A 21,852-nucleotide genomic window follows, 5' to 3' on the forward strand; every position below is an offset into this window, starting at 1 on the left:
GTAATCCTTTCCACTCCCTCACCACCCTTAATGCAAAAAATCTGGTCTACACACCCCTACTAACCACACTCCTACACAACTTCCACTGATGCACCCTAGTTCTCTATTTGTCATATATTGAAAATTTTCACTTGTATCAATTTTATAAAACCTCTTTAATATCTTAAGTTTCTATCATGACCCCACTTTTCTACCAATCAACTAAACTTTGTAACACACAAACCTTCAACCTATACTCATAGGGAATATTCCACAGACCTCTCACCATCTTGGTTACTCATCTCTGAATCCTCTTTATGTCTCCTGGTCACCAAGAAAAGCAGGTGACCAAATCTGTGAACAGTAATCAAGATGTGATTGAATCATAGCCTTATAAAGAGGAATAATAACTTCCTTATTTTTATTTGTTAGCATGTTTTTCATCATCCAAGTAATCCTATGAGCTATTTTAGACTTTTGGAATATGCTCTCTGAACTTCAACTTTGTCTATCATTTCCCCCAAATCCCTAGCCCCATCAATTTGCTGCAATCCAATACCATCAATATGATGGTATTGGATTGCAGTACTATATGCAAAGTTTTCAACACAAGGAGCATACATAACCTTGCAATTTGCAACATTAAATTGACAACATTATCCTTTGTCCACCATGCCAATATATTTAAATCATCCTGCAAGATATCTACATCACCTTTATTAACTATTGCTCTTCCCAGTTTTGCATCACCAGCAAAAGCTGAATATCCTCTCTTTCCCTATGTCATTGATATACAAATTAAAGAGTAGTGGTCCTAGTACCGAACCCTGAGTTACTCCACTACCACCATAATTCTCCTAGACTCCACTCCACCATATGCTATTCTCTGGTGTCTGTCAGCCATCCCTTATCCATGCTACTAGTGTCATATTTATTCCCATCCACTCCAGTTTTCGTAATAGTTTTCCATATGGTATTCTGTCAGATGCATTGGCAAAGTTGAGCAGTATCATGGTGTAGTTATCTTTATCTTATTCCAATGTCACTTTATTATAAAATGTGAATAAGTTAACTAAGACAGGACATACCCTTTACAAAGCCATGCTGTCCACTATACAGTATTGCATCCCAATCCACCCACTGTTCTATTTTATCTTAAACCAACTTTTCCTATACTTTAACCACTCCTAATATATGTAATAATTGGTCTGTAGTTTGCTACCTCTGTATTGGAGCCACCTTTATGCAATGGAACTATCTTACCCTCTTTCCACTCCCTTGGAACTCAGCCAGAGTTGAGACTTACACTGAACAACTTCGTCAGAGGTAATGCTAATCTGCTTGCACATTCGGCTGGTACCCGGTCTGATATGCCATCCAATGCCACTGCTGTGTCATCATCACCAAATTCCTGACATGTACCCTCAAGGGGTGTACAGGATATTTTTACATATTACATAACACCTCCAGGGAGCCCAAAAACTTGTAGAGAGAGGGAAACCTACTCTACAACTCTCGATCTCCGCCATTCCATCAAATGCAACTACCTTCATCATCTACACCAACACTATCTACCGCTGACCCCTACCACTAGTATTTTCACAGACAATCACAAGCATCCATGCCCACAGCAGGATTTGAACCAGCAGTCTTTTGCCTGGAGAGCGGATACGCTAACCACTTGGCCAACCAGGCCGGCATACAATAGTACTACATGAAAAAATTACATCACCAATAACTTCCTATCAACAATTTTGCTCCAAATCAATCTGTTACCTGTCAAGACTCGAACATTATCAGATCTTATATTTCTATCTTCTAAGGCACTTTTTACTGAATCAGTCCATCTATATCTCGGTATCTCTCAGGAGGTTTTGTCCTGCCAACCTGGCAGAGAACATCTGTTTTGCTAATCTTTCTTCTCCCATTCTGTTTAAGTGACCATACTACCTGAGATTAGCTCTGTTAACACATTCCAGGATGCTAATAATGTCAAGTTCTTTCCTTATATTATTATTATTATTATCCAGGCCTCCATGGAGTCAAAAGACACATCATGGGAGGTCGTTTTTAGGAAACACAAAGTTTATCGCACCACTCCTTGAACTCATTGACCGTTCTTGTTCTAACCACTCTCTCAGGCAATGCATTCCACTGCTCAACCACCCTCCATGCAAAGAAACCACTCCTCACCCTCTTGCTATCAGTTTCCTTTTGTACCTTCCAGCCTCTTGTCTCACTCCTTTCTGCTGTTCAACCAAGCGAAAGAACTCCCCAGTGTCAACCCTGTAACCACCTCTCAACAGTTAAAAAGTCTCAATAATATCACCTCTCCTTCTTTTATGCACCAAACTCTGCAGTTCACATTCCCTTAGCTGATCCTCATAACTATCATTGTACAGTCCAAAAACGATCTTTGTTATCTGCCTTTGTGCCCTTCCCACAGTTAATTTATTCCCTTCAAATCCTGGGGAACAAATCTGATAACAATAGTCAAAGTGTGTTCTGATCAGGGTGTTATACAACGGAATGATAACTCTTATCTCTGCAAGTCAGCATTCTTCTCCGTATTGCAGCAATCCTCTGGGTTACCTTCACCACCTTTGCAATATGCTCCCTGAATTTCAGTTTTCTATCAATCATCACCCACAGATCTCTTGTCTCCCGTACTTTGTCCAGTATAGCTCTTCCCATAGAGTATGCAGCGTCCCATCGATGTGTCCCAAAACCTCGAGACCTTACATTTTGCTGCATTAAACTGATTCCTCTATTCATTTGCCTATCTGTCTAGTCTATTCAAATTCTCTTGCAGGGGTGCCACATCTGCACTATTACTAATAACCCTTCCCAGCTTCACATCATCCGCAAACAACTGAATATCCCATTGCGATCCACTGACAATGTCATTGATACAAAGGTTGAACAATACAGGTCCCAGAACTGAGCCCTGGGGAACCTCACTTGTAACCTTCTGCTTCCTTGATATAGCCCCACTATACACAACTCTCTGATACCTATCAGACAGCCAATCCTGAATCCATTTGACTAACCCAACATTTAAACCCATGTGCTGCAACTTGAATATCAGTTTATCATGTGGCACCCTGTCAAACAATTTTGCAAAATCCAAGAAAATGACAGTATATGCCTTTCCCTCATCAACTACTCTTGTCACTTTATTATAAAAGGCAATCATATTACTAAAGCAAGAGTGCACCTTAACAAATCCATGTTGATTCTCACAGATAACATTACCGTCATCTGCCCAATGCTGTATGCAGTCCCTCACTAATTTTGCCAAGACCTTAACAACTACTGATGACACAAACTGGCCTATAATTAGACACTTCCAGTCAGCTACTACCCTTATGCAGAAGCACAATATTACCTTCCTTCCATTCCTTGGGTACCTTTCCTGCAGTCAGACTTTTATTGAAGAATCAGGTGAACAAGAGCTGTCAGTTATTTAGCACATTCTCTCAAAACCTGTGGTGAAATACCATCAAGTCCCACAGCTTTACTGGTATCCAGAGTACTCACTATTTGGAACACACTCTCCTATTACACCTCTAAACCCAGAACCTGCCCTATACCTCTGGTATTAAAATCTTCTCCAGGATGAAATACTCCAATAAAGTGCTCATTGAACAACTACACTATGTCCTCTGCATGAGTCACACTATTCTCATTTTTATCCTGCAATGTCATTCTTCCACAATCATTTCTCCTCCTACTGGTCACATAGCTAAAAAATTTTCTAGGATTTTCTTTGGATCTTAGTGTCAATCTCTTCTCATATTCCAGTTTTGTCTTCCTCACCATACTGGTCATCACTCTCCTGGCCTGCATCTTATATTCTTCATGTATCTGCCATCCACCCCCCTCTCCTATATCTCTTCCATAATCTCTTTTTCAACTGCAGTTCTTGTTTAATATTGTTTGTCATCCACTTTACACTAAATTGTGTCCTCTTCTTCACTCGTGGAATACAGCTTACTATTAATTGTGAAGGAATATTTGCTAACAAATATTCCTTGACAATTTCCCAAGTATTAATGACATCCTGGCCTTCCAATTCTGCCCTCCATGGAACTGCCACTAGTTGAACATATGAGAACTGCTTTACAGTTCCACATATGTTCCCTTTTCTCTGATACACCTGCATGTCTATTCATCTTCCAAGTCAAAACCACATGGTCACTCTCTCCAAATGGTGGAAGAGATGTCATCTCAGTTATTCTGAGCTCTTCTGACACTATGACCAAATCCAAAACTCTTGAACCACTTGTTCCCTCTATTACATGTTGCCTAAGACATTTGCCCCTCAAGAATTCAAGAAATTCTATCCCCTTATTACTATATGCATTTTCCTATTCCCAGGAAATACTACTGGGAATAGGAAAATATACTGCTGTAGTTAAAATCTCCCATAACAATCATTCTTCTTGCATTTGCCAAGCTCAATGGCCTAAACATCTCCTGCTCCCCATCCCTCTACGTTCCCTAGTTTGTAGCAACACCCCACACTAAATATCCTCTCTTGGCAACTTCTACCTCACACCATATGCTTTCAAAACCATTAGTGTAACTGCCTTCCAAAGCCCCCACTCTTAGCGGACATAAGTCATCACTTATCATAAGCAGTACTCTACCAACATGTTTTCCTTTCCTATCATGCCAAAAAATGCTGTACCCTGCCACTTCAATTCCTGTTATTATATAATCCTCCAACGTCTAAGCTGATATTTAAGTTGCAGCACATGGGTCTGGATGTCAGATTGGTCGACTGGATTCAGAATTGGCTGTCCGATAAGCATCAAAGAGTTGTGTATGGTGGGGCAGTTTCAAGGAGGAAGAGGGTTAAAAGTGGGGGTCCCAGAGGGCACAGTACTGGGACCTATATTGTTTAACCTTTATATCAATGACATTGTCAGTGGATTGCAGGGGGATATTCAGTTGTTTGTGGATGATGCGAAGCTGGGAAGGGTTATTAGTAATAGCGCAGATGTGGTAGCCCTGCAAGTAGATTTGAATAAGCTAGACAGATGGGAAAATGAATATGGGCTGTTGGTTTAATGCAGCAAAATGTAAGGGCTTGAGGTTTGGGGCACATCGATGGGACGCTGCATAGTCTATGGGAGGAATTAAACTGGAGGAAGCAGGGGAGACAAGAGATCTGGGGTTGATGATTGATAGAAAGCTGAAATTTAGGGGACATATTGCAAAGGTGGTGAAGGTAAAACAGAGGATTGCTGCAATAATGAGAAGGACACTGACCTGCAGAGATAAAAGAGTTATCATTCCGTTGTATAAGTCTCTGATCAGACCACACTTAAACTATTGTTCTCAGATGGTCCCCAGGATTTGAAGGGGATAAATTAACTGTGGAAAGGGTACAAAGGCGAATAACATAGATGGTTTCAGGACTGTACAATGTTAGTTATGAGGATCGCTGAAGAAATGTGGACTGCAGAATTTGGTGGATAGAAGGAGAGGTGATATGATTGAGATTTTTAAACTGTTGAGAGGTGGTTACAGGGTTAACAGTGGAGAGTTCATTCACTTGGTTGAACAGCTGGAAGGAGTGATGACAAGGGACCATCCCTGGAATTTACAAAATTAAAATTTGGGTAAGAGGATGAGGAGTGGTTTCTTTGCATGGAGGGTAGCTGAACCATGGAATGCATTTTGCGATAGAGTGGTGAGAGCAAAAACGGTCAACGTGTTTATGGATTGGTATGATTCACTTTGTGTTTCCTACGAGGGACCTCCCATGATGAGTCTTGATAGACTATGTGTTTCTTAGAAATGACCTCCTGTGATGAGTCTTTTGACTCCATGGAGGTTTCTACTCATGTCCTGAGTAGAAATCCAACAGGTATTTGCATTATTATTAGCTTGGCTCTTTTCTTCAAATTTTCCCAAAATATTTTTGTATGTCTGACAGTCATTTCCTACTCTGCTGTTTAGATTGCCAACAAGGACCAACTTTTCCTTTTCAATGTGTCAGTTGCTTTCTCTAAAGCTTCAAAAAAATTCCTCCACTTCTACCTTAGTACAAACTTCTGTGGGACATAGACACATATAAGTCTCATTGTCCAATTCCCCATTCTGATATTTGCCCACATCACTCTAGTTGATACTGCCTGCCATTCAAGAATATTAGTTTCATATTTAGTGTAGAATACTATAGCTACTTCTTTTCCTTGATGGTCATTTCCTGAATATAACATTTTGTGTTTATTGCTCAGAAAGATCTCATCAGTTTCTTTCTTTTTTGTTTCAGTCACTCTTATTATATCAATCTAGTACTTATCCAATTCCTCAGCTAGCTCCATTTCTTTGCCCTTCAGGCTTCTTAGGTTGATGGTACCAATCTTGAACTCTGGTGATGTTGAGTTCAGGAGTGTTTCAGGATTTGTTCCAGTAACTGCTTTTTGTTGTTCACCCTGGTTCCCTGGTGAAAACAATGGCAGCCTTGTTTCTTAACCGGCTTTCATGCCAGCTGGGAATGTCCTAGCTAGCATGAAATTCTGTCATGTTGTACCCATCATATTATATTGTGATTTAAGCCAATAAGAATATAATTTGGTCAGCAAAATCCCAAACTGTCAGTCCACCCTTGTTCGTTCAGCATCCAGGTAGATATCTAACAAGGTGCACCACAAGAAGGCGAGGATTGGGCATTAGGTCAGAAGCCCTGCTCGGTTCTCTGCATTCCTTTAGAGTCTATGTGGAGGTCTCCTCTCAGCTAGATAGCTTTGACCTTTAAGCACCCTCCCACAGCAGTGCGAGGGTGCTTAAGGGTCAAAGCATCTTTTTTTTATGTGTATTTTTTTTAATATGATGAATACTCCAGTGTTGATACACATCTCTGTAACATCAAAAACTGTAAAATCACCACCTGGATGAAACACATTTGCAAAACGATCATTCAGCAACTCAACTATTTCTTCAGTCACCTTCTTACCATCAGCATTGTTTAAAATCATTCTGTCATAGTCATTTTTTACTCCTGCTCACTACATAATGAGTAAATAAACTCTAAATAAATTTACTCCTGCTCACTACATAATGAGAACCATAAAGAGTAGTGAAGATGTTGTGGCCTTGCAAGAAGACTTGAATAAATTGAGTGATTGGGCAAGCAAATGGGGATGTGAGTTCAATGTTGCAAAATGTAAGGTTTTAAAATTTGGAAAACAAAGATGGGATGCAGAATTTATGCTTGGTGAGAATATATTGTTGGAAGTAGAGGAAATAAGAGATCTGGGGGTGATAGTGGATAAGGATCTAAAATTTAGGGGACACATCGCCAAAATTGTGAAGACAACACAAAGACTTCTGGGAATGATGCGGAGGACACTGACATGTAGAAGTAGGGAGATAACTGTTCCAATGTATAAGGCTTTGATTAAGCCACACTTGGACTATTGTGCCCAGATTTGGTCACCGGGTTTTCAGAAGGATGAAGAGATGTTGGAAAGGGTCCAAAGGCGAATGACTAAGGTAGTTTCTGACCTCTGGAATGTTGAGTATGAGGAAAGATTGAAAAGATGTAATTTGCAGAGTCTCGTGGAGAGAAGGAAGAGGGGAGATATGATAGAGACCTACAAGTTGGTAAGGGGTTGTTATAGGATCAATGGTGGAGAAGTTCTACAGAGAATAGTGGGAGAACAGGGGAGAACCAGAGGTCATCCCTGGAAACTGTATAAGGAAGGTGTGAGTAAGGGAGTGAGAGGCAGGTTTTTTTCGTGCAGAGTTGTGAGTGATTGGAATGCCTTGCCTGAGAGCGTGGTGTCTGCAAGTAGTTTGAATGTGTTTAAGACACGGTATGATGAGATGTGTGTGTAAGATAAAAGGACCTCCTAGATGAGTCTTTGACTCCATGAGGTCTTGTTTTAATAATAATAATAATAATAATAATAATAATAATAATGAAAAAACTCTTCTGGGTTTATTTTAAAAATTTTATGGAATTTACAACCGTGTTAAAAAAACTTTTTTATTATCCCAACGTTTCGATCTTCACATCAAGATCATCATCTGGAGCGTACATAAGTATACAAAACAAGCTGAGTTAGATCATTAACTGTAAGCTAGAGAAACAATGATTTGATCACATGTTATTCTACTGGCGTGAACTCTGGTGGAAAAAAAAAAATTTAAAAATAAATAAATAAATAAAAAAAACAAAAATAAAATAAAATAAAAATTTTTACATCAAGCTAAATTCTATTTTTAAATGACAGGAATAAACATTCTTTTAGATGGTTTTCTTTCAGAAACAATTGGTGTCCTATTTTTAGTATTACAATTCCTATTTTTGATTTACAATACTGGATTTTCTACAGTCCTGTTTATAGTTGTTCTTGGTGAGGAAGGTCGAATATATACCTTCCATATGTTTGGGATTTTTAAACCATCATTGTTGTGCAGATTGGGGTGGTTGCTGATAATCTCACAGGCTTCCTTGAATTTCCGTTCATACCATGTTCTAGCATGATGCAGACAGCTGGTTGTTTTCCAGTCAATTCTGTATAAGGTATTCAGGGCATGATCAGAAAGGCCAGCTTCACGATAATTATTATATTTAATGTGTCGTTTATGTTCTTTTTGTCTAACAGGAATAGTGCGTCCTGTTTCTCCTATATATGGTATGTTGCAAGTACAATAAATCCGGTATACTCCAGGGTGAGCTAGTGGAGGGAGTGGGTCTTTGGATGAGTTGAGTAAGTTTTTTAATTTTGCAGGAGGTTTAAAGGTGGCTTTGAGGTTGTACTTTTGTAGTACTCTGTTTATTTTATCTGATATTCCTTTAATGTATGGAATGGTTATAGTTTTACTGTAGTCTGGTTTGTCTTTGTTTTTTATTGTGGTTTTGTAGAGAATTTTGTTTATAGTATTTTGGCTGTATCTGTTTTTTTGTAGGTTATTACTGATAATTTTAAACTCATCTTTCAGTGCCTGTTCACTGGAACAAATCGTCTGAGCTCTGTTTTTTAGCGTGTTGATGACACCTAGTTTTTGTGTTGGGTGGTGGTAGGAGTTTATGGGTATATATTGTCCTATGTGTCGGTTTTCGGTAAACAGTGAAGGAGAGATTGTCCGAGGGAAGACGTGTGACAAGTGTATCTAGAAACGGAAGCGTGTTGTGTTTTTCAATTTCAATTGTGAACTGTATGCGTTTGTGTTGTTTGTTTAGGTGGCTAAGCAATGTGTCTAATGCCTGGCGGCCATGGGACCAAATCGCGAAAACATCGTCAATGTACTAAGCCAGACTTTGGGTTTTAGAGGGGAGGAATCTAGGGCAAGTTACTCAAAATGTTCCATGTAAAAGTTAGCAATAGGGGGGATAATGGCGAGCCCATGGCTGTGCCTTCTTTTTGTAAGTAGAAGGCGTTTTGCCATACAAAATAACCTGACTGTAATACATGCACAAAAAGCGGCGTGATATCCGGAGGGAATTTATTTTGTAGGAGAAGGATTGTGTCATTGATTGGGACATTCGTAAAGAGGGCAGAGACGCCAAAACTGACTAATAAATCATCTTTTTCTAATGTAATGTCTTTGATGATGTTTATGAAGTGTTGTGTGTTTTTGACGAATTTTTTTTTTTTTTTCACCAGAGGTCATGCCAGTAGAATAACATGTGATCAAATCATTGTTTCTCTAGCTTATAGTTAATGATGTAACTCAGCTTGTTCTGTATACTTATGTACGCTCCAGATGATGATCTTGATGTGAAGATCGAAACGTCGGGATAATAAAAAAGTTTTTTTAACACTGTTGTAAATTCCATAAAATTTTTAAAATGAATGCTGATCACCGTGTAACCCTAAAAGAAAGGATCTTCTGGGTTTACTTTGCCTGTTTGGCCAATTCTCTCTCATAGTCTGATTTGGCCTTCCTATGAAACAAGTCACCCTTCTTGCTTGCACTTTGTACTGCTCATGAGTATGCTGATCACTCTTTATATTTCCTTCTTTTTTTTTTTTTTTTTTTTTGTAATTCTTGCTTTATATCCCTACTCATCCACTTAATTCCAACTTGGTTTATCCTCCTGACTTTGGGTATGCACAGTTTGATACTGCTACCCTCAAGCAATCTCCGACCACTTGCCATGCGCTACTGACATTCTTTCCATGTAGCTTCCTAAGTCATGGCACTGTTCCAAGATGACTCCTGAGTGTCTCATAATAACCAGCCTTATAACTGAACATAATCCTCTTCTTTACAGAACTCCATGTGTTCAGCAACTTCATAGAACAAGACTGAATGGCCACTCTCCCCAATTGGAGGCAGAGTGTCTACCTTGGTTATGGATACATCTTCTGATGCTATTATCAGATCCAACGCCCTCAAACTCTTGTCCCCTCTATAACATTTGTTTCATAATATTATCCCTTAGCAACTGTATAAATCCCACTTCCATCATGCTATGCTTTCTTTCCTCCTTCCAATCGATGTGACCATATTTAAAGTCTTCCATAATAGTTGTTTGGCCTACACCCATTGTGCTGATTTGCCAATATATGACATCTACATCTTCCTGTGGACCCCCTGGTCTATAACAGCACCCAACAACATATTTTATGCTATTTGCCTCTATCTCACACCAGACAGCATCAAATGAACCATCTCCCTCAGATCTAATATCCTCTAACTTTTAATTTTGTTAGTTGTAATTCTGCATCTATCATCAGCAATATCCCACCTCCTGTTCTGTTCCTTCTATACTCCCTGAGAATACAATACCCTTTACATTCTATTCCTGTAACTATATCATTTTCATTCAAACAGGTCTCAGTGATACCTATAATTTTTGGCCTATATATAATAATTTATAAAAGTTGAGCTAACCAATGTCAATAACTCCTCACCCTTATTCCTGATAATGCTTACTGTGTCAGCAGAGCTAATCTAAGATGTTTTGGCTACCTGAATAGAATGGATGAAGAAAGGTTAACATTAACAAAATATGTATCTGATGCCAAGATAGCAGGAAAGAAACTCAGAGGAAGACCAAGTCTAGGTGGACTTGGAGTGCTCATAAGTAATAGACTGATTGGAAGAAAATTGTTGATATGGGATAATAATAATAATGCAAACTTAATCATGTAGTGCTGTCGTAGTAACCTGAACACTCCTTGAGAGTATACATATCAGGAGATGATGATATATCCAGTATCTTCAGAGCACAAAAAACGTTCGCCACGGTACACAAACAGCAGCAATTTGATCAATTGATACAGCCATAATTGTTGAGGTTTCGAGAATGCTGCTGCTGATTCCAAAAACAATCTGATTTATAACTTTTGTGTAGCACTTTAAGTTTTCTTGTATTTGATCCTGTTCGAAGTGGTGTCGAAGGCATGGTCTGCAGGTTCTGACTTTCCATAATGATAATGCCAAATGTATTTTTTTATGTTCTCCAAGGCAGATATCAACAGTCCTTCCTGTCTGTCCAAAGTAAGTCAGGTCACAAGTATGGGGCACTTCATATACTCCTGGATGTGATAAAGGAGAGAATTTGTCCTAATGTGAACAGATGAAAGTCACCAATTTGATATATGATTGAAATGCACTGTGGAGATCTATTTATTAAGCACTCTAGATAACTTTTCTGATATGCTCTGAATGGATGGTATGGTAAAGTTTTGCTGTAGTCTTGCATATCAGGCAATGAAGGGGATTTCCACAGAGCATTTAGTATTTTATCTACTCCTTGGGGATTTTAGCCATTGGCTAACAAGTGTGATGCAAGTAAGTGAGTTCAATGATAAAGGCTTTGTCATTGGAACATATAGCTCTGGCTCTGTGAGTTAGTATTTTTAGGATACCATATTGTTGAGTCTGAATGATGGTGTGATTATTCGTGCAAATATCTCCCTGTATGTGTAGGTCTTCTATAAACAGAAAAAGATAATGAACCATCAGGAAGATGTGTATCTAAGAAGGGGCGACAGACAGCTTCCTGTTCCACTGTGAAATAGATTTTGGAATGTCAGCTAATTATATGCTCTAAAAAAATATCTAATGCATCTGGACCATGTGGCCAAATAGCAAACACATCTTCAACATAGTGCACTGTTTGAAAGTGGCTGTATTCATTGCTTGGGTTTCAAAGTGTTCTATATAGAAATGGGCTGAAGGGAGAGAAAGAGGGAGCCCACAGCTGTCCCATCCAGTTGGTTATATATCTTCCTTTAATCACAGAATAACCAGCACGTACTCTGTACATTTGAATAATTAAATACCTTTGGAAGGAAATGTGACGTTATCAAATCCAGGGTTTCAATTACTAGTACACTGGTAAATAATGAAATGATATCAAAACTAATCATTACAGAACTCTTTAAAATATAGTCTTTTAATATACTTTTTAGGTGAACAGAAATTTAAACAAAAGAGGAAAAATTACCTGAGGGGTAATTTTTACCAAGTTATTTAGCCAAATGTTTAGCAAGTTTGCATATAGGACTATACTATCCAGAATTGGGCATAGGGTCTGTCCTGTTTATGAATTTTAGGTGTCCCATATATTATTATTATTATTACATCACACCTCCAAGGAATCCAAAGGCTCATCTAGGGAGGGCATCTACTCTATAACTCATCATCTCACTACTCCACTAACCTTCATCAGCTAACACCAACGTCATCTACCGCCAACTACCACCACTAGTACTTTCACAGACAATCACAACATCCATGCCCACGGCTGGTGTTTTTATTCTGCTGTTTTACATGAAAAAACTGGCTTGAGTTTATTAACAGTTCCTTTACCCAGAAAGTGACTTTCAGTAATTAGGAACTTTATTCTTTTGTGAGTTAAGAGGATCACGATTTAAATGGCCAACACTCTAAAATCCATTTCACAATGGAAATGACTTTGGTAGCAATGCAATCTGATGTATTTTGGTGCAAGCTGTCCCCCTACAGCTCAGCTATAAAGTTGTTGCACTCTAGTGGGATTTGTGCAAATATAATGCTGTTTTGAAAGACAGCAGAAGATTCCACTAGGTCTTGGAATTTTGAACCATCTCTGTAGACAGGCACAAAATCAGAGTATTCAGTTCAGGGCTTCAAAAAACTGCTCACAGAAAACAAGAAGGGTAGAAAAGAAAATTTCAGTATGCTGAAAGAAATGCTACATCCTGGTATGTTTGACTGACACAACGGGAGTGCCCAGCCTGGCTGGCCGAGTGGTTAGCGTGTCCACTGTCCAGTAAAGAGACTGCGGGTTCAAATCCAAGCGTGGGCATGGATGTTTGTGATTATATGTGGAAATACTGGTGGTGGCAGTCGACAGTATATGGCACTGGTGTAGTTGTAGTCAATTGTGGATTGTGAGTGGTGGAAGCAGAGCTGTAGAGTAGATGCCCTCCCTCAATGAGTCCTTGGACTCCCTGGAGGTGACAAATAATAATAATAATATTTTTCAGCAACTGGCTTGTGTTGTCTACTGCAATTTATAGAGCTAGTGGATAGCTTTTATCTGCAAATTGAAGGGTCTAATGTCTAAAGTCTGTCAAGTGTTGCACAGACTCTCCCATCATGGATGAAAAATAGTTAGCCACATAGGCTAACTATTTTGATTTTTTAATTTTGCTGCATAGAGCAGTGAGAACTGTTGATGTCAAAGCAACAAAAGTGGTTCTTTTGCCTCGACGTACTGCCTAAGAATAAGTGACATTCAAAATAACCCAGTTGCAATTCTGATGGCTTGACAGTGGATAGCATCTAGCCATCACAGAGTACTCTTCGTGGTAGAAGCATAAACTTGAGACCCATAATCAAATTTTGATCTCAATGCTCTATGCAAGTGAAGCAAAAAACATCTGTCTGATCCCAAGACATTCAAAATAGGGTGTGTAGAATGTGGTCATTGCTTTACAGCACTTATCTCACAACTGCCTTATGTGATGGAAGATAATTTTATTGTCAAAAATATGAGCCCCAAGAATTTGACTTCTCATGTAACTGGGATTAATGTCTGTCCTAGTCAGAATTCTGGGTCAGAATGAAAACCACATCTGCAGAAAAAAGTGCACACAAACTGTTGTCTGAATCCATTTGAAAAGGCCCATTGTGAGAGATGATCAATCTTGCTGCAGCTGTTTTTGTATACAGCTGCAGGTGTCTTTCTTCATATCAAAGTAAACAATATTAGATGCTCACTTTCTAGGAAGGCATCTAATGGATGCCTCCATTCAGGCTAGATGATCAGTAACAGAATGGTATTTTTTGAAATCAAATTGTGTTCTGTAAAAAAGGTTGTTTCTCTCCAGAAACCATAAAAGAAGATTGAATAATTTTTCCAGAATCTTGCACAAGCAGCTGATGACAGAGGATGGTAGTTATTTGGGATTTTGGATCATTCTATGGCTTAGGAAAGGCATTAATAATTGCCTTCTGCCAAATATGTGGAAATATAGTCACAAAAATTCTGTTGTTAAGTTGCAACTTCTGATCCATGGATGATGGCAACAGATGTTTTACCATTTCATAAATATTATCTGGTGCAACAGCAGTTAGGTAACACTTAAACACAGCAGCTTTCATTTCTTCTTTAATGAACGGCTTGCTATATTCTTCAGTGCCATCTGTGGAAAAGAAAAATTGTTATTTTTCTGCTTTGCATTTTTGGACAAGGAACTCTGCAGGGATAAAAAGATGTCGCTGATGTTGAAAGTTTTTTTTTTACCTTGGTTCTACTATACATTAAAGATACCAAGAAATTATATACTTGGTTTTAATCCTTTACCAAAGGAAGCAAAACAATGTTTTGTGCATGAAATATATTCATGTCTGAACTACTTGTATATAAGAAGCTAATGACTTCACATCACTTGCCTTAATATGTATCTCATAATGCAAAGCACACACACCCTTTCGGACTTGTAAAATGCTATGCATAATGGGAAGGGTCACTACCTAGACCAGTTTTGACCTTTATTGAGGTCTCATCAGTGGGAGCCAGACCTGTGTGAGATATCAAGGTTGAATTAATACAGAAGTCAGTCATATCTCATATATAAGTAGCCAAAAGGTGCTAGACCTTATTAATAAAAATCTCTGGATGAGAGAAAGATGCTGAAAGTCTTTTAACCTCAGTTCTACTATACATTAAAGATACCAAGAAACTATATAATAGGTTTGAATCCTTTACCCATAGAAGCAAAAGAATGTTTTCACGTGAAATATATTCATGATTGAGCTACTTGTATAAGGTGTTGCTGATGCTTTAGCAAAAATCTTCCCAAGTATAACAGCAATTACTGTTGAGTCAGCAACTATGTGACTGTTATGTTCTAGGATAGAGAGCTGGTGTATATGCTTTCATTTTTCTGGATTTTTTTTCCCCACACTTCTTTTGCAATTGGTGGATCTTGTTATAGATAATGTATATTGGATCCAAAATTTCTTCTGGCTCTGATGATGTATGTGTCTTACTAGAGTGTGTTTAAAAGCAGTTAGGTTTGTTGCAAGTTCTCTGAGGCATTATCGTTAGCTGCTGTGCAGTCATCATTCCACCATGGCTTAGGAAAACATGGAAAGCTACTAGATGTTTTAGGAACTACAGCTTGTTCATTTTAGGAACTGGCAGCTAGTATAATACACTGTTACACGAATCACTGCATCAGTGACCAGAGATGAGCTGACAATCGCAGATTTGAATTCTGTTAATGAGAAAAAAGTGGACCAGCTAGCATGTTCAATTTCTCACTGAAATTTATTGAGGCAGTACATGCTTACCAGGGTATATGAGTTTGGAGTGATAGCACCTTAGTATCGATGTCAGCCGCTGATCTCAGGATCAGGATGTTGGGCTCTGGTCCAACTCTACTTATGACTCTATTGGTTGATAGTGTACACCAGCAGTCACACCTAAACCACCTCGGCTGGCAGACTAAACTAAATGAGGGTATCAGCAATGTAGAATGCTGTAAATAGGGAATGTCAACCTTTATGTGCATGAAGTCTGGAATGGCCAAGATGGAAGAAGAATCAACACTGACTGATCAATGGCATCAAGGGCATGACAGCAAGATGTGCTGGCACATAAAGGGCACACTCCTGACATCTAAGGGACTTGTGGCCAGCTGTCGTAGAAGAGATTGGAGCCTCACCACATATTTATCCATTGTTAACCATGAAACACATCATGTCACAATATGAAGTTAGAGATGTGGTTGAGACCCCTGCAACCATCAGCTCTTATAGCTACAGAGAAGAAGAGTTTGAAACCAGAAATTGTAAGACAAGAACTACTAAGGTGGTGTATGAAGATAATATCCCAAACCCTCCAGGGAGGATATTCTCAGATGTCCCTTGTCTGAAAACCAGGAGCAATCTCTTGAAAATAGTAACATGGAACATCAGAACACTCTACGAGGTGGACAAATTAGACAACCAACTCCAGGAATTAGAAGTGATGAAAGCTGATATTGCAGATATCAATGAAATGAAGTGGACAGATATAGGCATAATAATAATAAGAAAAATCACACTATAATCTACTCTGGCAGTGACTTACACCTTAATGGAGTAGCGCTTGTCCTAAGTAATAGAATTGCAAAATCTCTGCATGGATATTGGCCAATAAATGACAGAATCATAACAGCTAAAATAACTGCACAGCCATTCAACCTGTATATTATCCAAGCATATGCACCAACCCAAGACAGACCACCCAGATGAAGAGATGGAACAATTTTATGAAGACATCCAAAACTGCAATCTCTAGTGCTAAGTCAGATGATATTATTATAATGATGGGTGACCTAAATGCAAAAGTGGGCTCAGAAAAAATCTCATTTTGCATGGGAAACCAAGGGCTTGAAATCAGAAATGAAAGAGGTTAAAGATTAATTCAATTTTATGAAACCAATGACCTAATAATTGCCAACACACTATTTAAACATCCTCCCGGAAGACCATATATATGGAAAAGCCCTGGAGACATCTACAGAAACCAAATTGACTATATAATAATAAGCAAAAGATTCCAAAATGCAATAACACAAACAAAAACATATCCTGGAGCAGACATAGGATCGGACCACAACCCAGTGATTGCAAAAATCAAAATAAAACTTAAGACACCAAGCTAACCATTCATAAGAGAAACTTATAATTCAGACTCGCTTAACAACCAAGAAGTTAAAGACCGCTTTATAAAAGAATTCACAAAATCCCTTAACAAGTCTGACACCACAACTCACACAGAAAATAGAACACCAATTGATGAATTAACATGAACTGGCAAAGATTCAAGAATAGAATCAACGAAGCAGCCAAAAATACACTTCCACAAAAGAAATAAACCTTGGATAAATGAAAAAATACTAACATTGATGGAACAAAGAAAAAAAGTTAAAGAACAAACCTGAATATAAAAGCATGAATAAAGAAATAAAAAAAAAGAATGCAGGAAAGCCAAAGAGGAATGGATTAAGAATAAATGTATAGATATATAGAAAACCTTGATAGACAACATAGAAGCAGAGAAATGTATGAAAAGATCAGAGAAATGACAAGCAGGAAAAATACAGTAAATCATGCAAGTGTCTTTAGAGACTAAGAGACCATATTCTAATGGATAAAAAAGAAATCATGGAAAGATGGATTGAATACAGAAGGAAATTATATGAACAACAAAGAAATAATATTCCTGAACAGACTGATTTAGAAAGACCACCCATTTTACTCTGTGAAATTGAAAACACTGCCAGAAAACTAAAACCACATAAACCTGCAGGAATAAATAATATCTTGGCAGAATGGTTGACGGCTCTCTCAATGAAGGAGGACTGAAATTTCTAACAAAATTATGCAATAAAATATATGAAACTGGATTTCTACCCAAAGATATTAATCATTCAATTTTCATTCCAATTTCCAAAAAAACAAAAGCTACAAGATGTGAAGAGTACAGGACAATTAGCCTCATCAGTCAAGTATGAAAAGTCCTCTTATACATTATTCTTGAAAAAAATAAAAGAAAAATAAACATAGATATAAATGATACACAAAGTGGCTTCAAGGAAAATGTAGGTACAAGAGAAGGTATTTTCAATGTCAGAACATCATAGAAAGATATCTAGAAAAACAAAAAGATGTGTACCTCTGCTTTATAGATTACAAAAAGTCATTCGACAATGTTCAACATGAACAATTAATTGAAATCCTTTCAAAAATAGGCATGGATGGAAAAGACATTAGGCTAATATCTAATCTTTACTGGGAACATCCCCCCACCCCCCCCCCCCCCCACCCCCCCCCCCCCCCACCCCCCCCCCCCCCCACCCCCCCCCCCCCCCACCCCCCCCCCCCCCCACCCCCCCCCCCCCCCACCCCCCCCCCCCCCCACCCCCCCCCCCCCCCACCCCCCCCCCCCCCCACCCCCCCCCCCCCCCACCCCCCCCCCCCCCCACCCCCCCCCCCCCCCACCCCCCCCCCCCCCCACCCCCCCCCCCCCCCACCCCCCCCCCCCCCCACCCCCCCCCCCCCCCACCCCCCCCCCCCCCCACCCCCCCCCCCCCCCACCCCCCCCCCCCCCCACCCCCCCCCCCCCCCACCCCCCCCCCCCCCCACCCCCCCCCCCCCCCACCCCCCCCCCCCCCCACCCCCCCCCCCCCCCACCCCCCCCCCCCCCCACCCCCCCCCCCCCCCACCCCCCCCCCCCCCCACCCCCCCCCCCCCCCACCCCCCCCCCCCCCCACCCCCCCCCCCCCCCACCCCCCCCCCCCATATCGAAAGAACTCCCTAGGATTCTTTTTGGCTTCATTAGCTAACTGCTGTTCATACCTCTCTTTAGCTACTCTCACCAACCAAGTCACCCTCCTTGCCTGGTCTTTGTAGACCTCATGAAATTGGTTACTTCCACTTCTCTTATGCTGTCTCCACAATGCCTTTTTTTTCTGTATTGCATGCTTAATCTCTTTATTCATCCATCTCACACCTACCTTATTTAACCTTCTCACCCGTGGTATACATTTAGACATTGCATCTACTAAATAGTTTTTGAAAATCCCCCAAGCTGCATTGATCTCTTTTCCAGCTAACTCCTCATTCCATGCTACATCTGCAAGCTGTGTCCTGAGCTCTTCATAATCACCCCCCTTGTAGTTCCACATATACCCTTTTTTCACAGGGGTCCTTGCACTGCTGGCAACCACCCAAGTAATCACCTCATGGTCACTTTCACCAATTGGTGGATGATTTGACACCTCATTTATAATTACATCCTCCGATGAGATGACCAAATCCAAGACCCTTAATCCTCGTGTGCCCTCTGTTACATACTGTCTGAGGTAGTTATCCCTCAAAAACTCAAGAAACTCATTTTCTTTACTTCCAGTCGCTATCTCTTCAATCCAGTCTATATTGCCATAATTAAAATCACCCATAATGATCACCCTTTTCTTATTTGCTTGGCTTATTTGACTATACATTTCACTATCACCACCATCCACATTACCAGGTCTATAACAACATCCCACCAAGTATTTGATTCTATTCACCTCTATCTCACACCATACTGCCTCAAAACCACTGGCATGCCTCATTTTATGCCTCATGAAAAGTTTACAGGAAGTAACTTTTTTCATTGTGACTTAGTTGAAGCATCAATAAGTATATCTTCTGAACAAAGCATTTTTCTGGACTTTGGAGATCCTGCCAACCCTTCTGGATGAAGAAGGTTGACTTTTTTTCAAATTGCACATTCATCTGTTGAATGTATTATCAAGAAAAGCTGTGTACTAATTGCAGCTCCTGATGTTTTCTGCTTCTTATTCTGATTTTCTGTTTTATGGTTTCATGATATAGTTGGGGCTTGTTGAGGGCCTCTGATAAACAAGATGAAAAATTATTCATTCTCAGGAGGCATTTAATTCAACACCAGAGTTCTCTACAAGCCATGGAGCCACACATGGATGCCCATTCTCTGCAAAGCAATGACTGCACTCAAGAGTAGAACACCAGGACTATCCCTGGATGCTATACAGGCCCCCACAGCAAATCCTGTCCCCAGACAATATGGAAAAAGACTTACTGCAACCTTGACCTTTGCAGGCACACCCACTAGCCATCTTGCCATCCAGAATCACCTATCTTGCCGAAGCAGAGACCAAAGTAGCATGAGACTACCGGTATCCCCCTTTCCAGATGTCCACAGATCATACAACAAATACAGCAGTGAAGCATTAGATCACAGTGATGGTGATGTAGAATACAGGATAGTAAAAAAGACTCTGAAAGGGTAGAAGGAAGAATATGGGAAAAAAAGTAAGCACAAAATGGGCCAGTGCCATCACAAGGAGGTATCCACTACCATGAGGGGATTAGCATGTATCCTACACATTAAAGTCCCTGAGAAAATAATCAACTTGAATAATTATTATTACTACACCAAGACCTCATGGAGTCAAAGACTCATCTGGGAGGTCCTTTTATCACATACACACAGGGCTCATCATACGTGTCCAAAACACACTCAAACTCCTTGCAGACACCACACTCTCAGGCAAGGCATTCCAATCATTTACAACATATTTACAACATTAACCCCTTACCAGCTGGTAGGTCTCTATTATATCTTCCTCTCTTCCTCCTGTCCACCAGACTCTGCAAATTACATCTTCTCAATCTTTTCTCATACTCGACATTCCAGACGTCAGAAACTACCTTAGTCAGTCGCCTTTGGACCCTTTCCAACATCTCTTCATCCTTCTGAAAACCCGGTGACCAAATCTGGGCACAATAGTCCATGTGTGGTCTAATCAAAGCCTTATACAACAGAACAAGAATCTCCCTACTTCTACACATCATTGTCCTCCGCATCATTCCCAGAAGCCTTTGTGTTGTCTTCACAATTTTGGCTATGTGTCCTCTAAATTTTAGATCTTTATCCACTATCACCCCCAGATCTCTTATTTCCTCCACCTCCAACAATATATCCTCACCAAGTATAAATTCTGCATCCCATCTTTGTTTATAACAAACTTTTTCATGAAAGCTGAGAAAAGATTCATGAGGAAGAATGGAAGGTGCTGTTACTAAATAAGTGACTTCACAAAGGTAGCATTGTGACAAAAAAGAAAATCAACTGTCAGATTGTAACTTTTGGTAAATAGTTTTTGGTTACATTGCCTGATGCTTGAAGGTTTGGTGGATTTGAATGAAATTAGTTTTTTTTTTTTCCTGTCATTTCCATCCACGACAGGCTAATAACTTGAAGACATTTAGCAGTGTGAGTAAACTATGGAATCCTGCTCTAGAGACCAAACAATAATTTTTCAATCTACTTCAGGCCTTCTATATGCATGTTGAGTGGTCTCACATGACAAGGAAAATCATTTATCTAATTGCACTATAATACACGCTTTACAGTTCTCTTATTAAAATATACAGCCAACCAATATATCTTACTTGAGCATTTGATCTAAGCTGGTCTGTTAGTTTTGAATTTTTACCAGTGCAGTTTCCTTCTACCTCACCCCAGTATGCACCAACTGTAACATTGTAAAGGCATCGTCTTATCACAGGCAGTCCTTCAGCTTTAGGGGAAAGAAGGAAAAAAAAAAAATTAAAATGTAATCAATATTACAAACAGTCAATCTTTTAATAAGAAATCAACTAAATTTACAGGGTTCCATTACTTCCATCTACCTTGATTCTGGTGGGGATCATTTTCCAAATAACTAAGAGACCTGTTATTTATAATAAGCAGATAGTAGGATGTTCAATAATCAGTAAAACTGTAAATGAACATCATACAAACTTAACTTTTATACATCTGAGATGCAGATAATTGGTGAAAGTATAAATAACAGGCAGAATAATTGATTTTCATATATCTAT

General features: G+C 39.5%; 1 protein-coding gene across 1 annotated transcript in view; it reads right to left on the reverse strand.

The window, feature by feature from the left end:
* Window positions 1-21,555, reverse strand: part of LOC150104427 (adhesion G protein-coupled receptor G2-like) — a 107,897-nt gene extending 86,342 nt beyond the window's left edge. Inside the window, exon 1 of the mRNA XM_090396480.1 lies at window positions 21,421-21,555. The gene's annotated coding sequence lies outside the window, so the exon portion shown is untranslated. The remainder of the gene's footprint in view (window positions 1-21,420) is intronic.
* Window positions 21,556-21,852: the final 297 nt, after the last annotated feature.

This window comes from Typopeltis vanoorti, chromosome 8, assembly GCF_054136105.1.
Source record: "Typopeltis vanoorti isolate ZY-2024b chromosome 8, IOZ_Tvanoo_1.0, whole genome shotgun sequence".
Lineage (NCBI taxonomy): Eukaryota > Metazoa > Arthropoda > Arachnida > Uropygi > Thelyphonidae > Typopeltis > Typopeltis vanoorti.